The 2692-nt window shown below is 40.8% G+C and overlaps 1 pseudogene; it reads right to left on the bottom strand.

The window, feature by feature from the left end:
* Nucleotides 1–232: 232 nt before the first annotated feature.
* Nucleotides 233–332, bottom strand: LOC127099125 (uncharacterized; annotated as a pseudogene).
* Nucleotides 333–2692: the final 2360 nt, after the last annotated feature.

The raw sequence follows: 2692 nt of genomic DNA, 5'->3' as shown, positions 1-2692 counted from the left end.
CCTACCGAGGATCCAAACCTTCATTTATCCGTATTTGTCCAATACGGTGATACTGTTAAAGCTAATGGTGTCACTTCAGAGGCAATTCGACTTCGTCTTTTTCCTTTCTCATTAAGAGATAGCGCTAGAAGATGGCTTCAGTCTCTCCCTTCCAACTCTGTCACCACATGGAACGAGTTGAAGAAAGTTTTTCTTGCCCGATACTTTCCGCCAAGCAAAACAGCTATCTTAAGAGCCCAGATAAACGGATTTAAACAGAAAGACAACGAGTCTCTTTTCGAAGCATGGGAAAGATACAAAGACATGATGAGACTTTGCCCACACCATGGTTTGGAAGACTGGTTAGTAATTCACACATTTTATAATGGTCTCTTGTACAACACAAGGTTAACAATAGACGCCGCTGCAGGTGGTGCACTAATGAACAAACCTTATGCTGATGCTTACCAGCTTATCGAGAGCATGGCCCAAAACCACTATCAGTGGGGAACCGAACGAACAATGGTGGAAAAACCTCAAACGAAAACTGGCATGTACGAGATAAGTAACCTTGATCACGTCAATGCAAAAGTGGATGCTTTGGTCCAGAAAATTGAAAGTTTAAATGTATCACCTCCAGCCGCCGTGGTTGCTATAACTCAGAATTGCGAGGTCTGTGGAATCCAAGGTCACACTCCTACGGATTGTCAACTCTTAACAAGAATCCAAGCAGAGCAAGTAAACTACGCTCAAGGAAGCCCCTACTCGCATACCTATAACTCAAATTGGAAGAACCATCCAAACTTTTCATATAAACGTAATAATGCTTTGTACGCACCTGGACAATCTCCAAATCAAGCCCCAGCTATACCTCCCGGATATCAGAAACCGAACCCATCCATGCCTAACAATAACGCCCCTAGGAAATCCAACTTGGAAATCATGATGGAAAACTTTATAGCTTCCCAACAATAAACCAATAAAGATTTCTTAAACCAGAATGTACACACTGGCGAACAACTTAAACAACTAGCAAGCAAAGTAGATGCCCTGGCTACCCATAACAAAATGCTGGAAACACAAATATCACAAGTAGCTCAACAATAAGCGCCTACTGCTGCCCCAACTGGTACATTCCCTGGACAGCCCCAACCTAACCCGAGAAGCCACGCTCATGCAATCATATTAAGAAGTGGAACGGAAGTGGAAGGACCGTCTGATCCAAGGATAGAAAACCAAAACCCTAAAAAATCAACTGAGGAAAGCGAACCTAAGGAAAAGGAAGAGAGTAATAAGGAAACCATAGAAAAGAAGGAACCTTATGTACCTCCACCACCTTACAAACCACCTATCCCTTACCCTCAAAGGCTTGTTAAAACCAAAGATGCGGGCCAATTTAGAAAATTTGTTGATCTCCTTAAACAATTAAACGTTACAATTCCGTTCACCGAAGCTATTACGCAGATGCCCTCATATGCTAAATTCTTAAAAGAAATTCTTTCTAATAAGAGGAAACTTGAAGATAGCGAAACCGTTACACTCCCTGCCGAATGTAGCGCTATAATCCAAAACATGCCTCCTAAACTCAAGGATCCGGGTAGTTTCTCTATACCCTGTCACATAGGAAAATTTGTCATCGACAAAGCCTTATGCGATTTAGGAGCCGGAATTAGCGTTATGCCTTTATCCATATGTAAGAAACTGGAAATGGGAGAATTAAGACCAACCAAAATGTCTGTGCAACTAGCAGATCGTTCCATAAAATATCCTGTAGGAATTCTTGAAAACGTTCCCGTACGCATAGGTCAATTCTACATTCCAACTGATTTTACAATTATGGACATTAGAGAAGATGATATTACACCCATTATACTGGGAAGACCGTTCTTAGCAACTGCCGGTGCAATCATAGACGTAAAACGAGGACGACTCACCTTCGAAGTAGGTGAAGAGAAAATTGAGTTCATTCTTTCCCAATTCTTGAAAGCACCTGCAATAGAAGATACATGTTACTTCATGGATATCATCGATGAATGCATAAAAGAAGCAGAGTTAGGAGAAGATAAATCATCCGACTACCTTGTAGAAGACAAATCTAACCAATGTTTAGCAATAACACCGGACCCTACGCAATGTCTTAACAAACCAACCCTTGACCTGAAAACACTTCCCAAAAATCTGAGATATGAATTCCTAGACTTAGAACTTGAACGGCCTGTGATAGTTAATGCAGACCTAGGAAGACTCGAAACAGAAAAACTCCTACATATCTTAAGAAAGTATCCAACCGCACTAGGTTACCACATCACCGATCTTAAAGGAATAAGTCCTTCTATTTGTATGCACCGCATCATGCTAGAAGAAGACTGTAAAACCTCTAGGGAACACCAGAGGAGACTAAATCCGATCCTGAGTGAGGTAGTAAAGAAGGAAATAACCAAGTTATTAGAAGCAGGCATTATATATCCTATATCTGATAGCAAATGGGTTAGTCCTGTAAACGTAGTACCAAAGAAAGGAGGCATAACCGTTATTGAAAACGAAAAAGGGGAAACTATAACTAAACGAATCGAATCGGGATGGAGAATGTGCATTGACTATAGGAAACTAAACAAAGCAACCCGAAAAGATCATTTCCCTTTACCATTCATTGACCAGATGTTAGAACGATTAGCAAAACATTCACATTTCTGTTATCTAGACGGTTATTCAG

This window comes from Lathyrus oleraceus, chromosome 6 (genome assembly GCF_024323335.1).
Source record: "Lathyrus oleraceus cultivar Zhongwan6 chromosome 6, CAAS_Psat_ZW6_1.0, whole genome shotgun sequence".
Classification (NCBI taxonomy): Eukaryota; Viridiplantae; Streptophyta; class Magnoliopsida; order Fabales; family Fabaceae; genus Lathyrus; species Lathyrus oleraceus.
The sequence above is the reverse complement of the archived record's forward strand: the minus strand, read 5'-3'. Positions and strand labels throughout refer to the sequence as shown.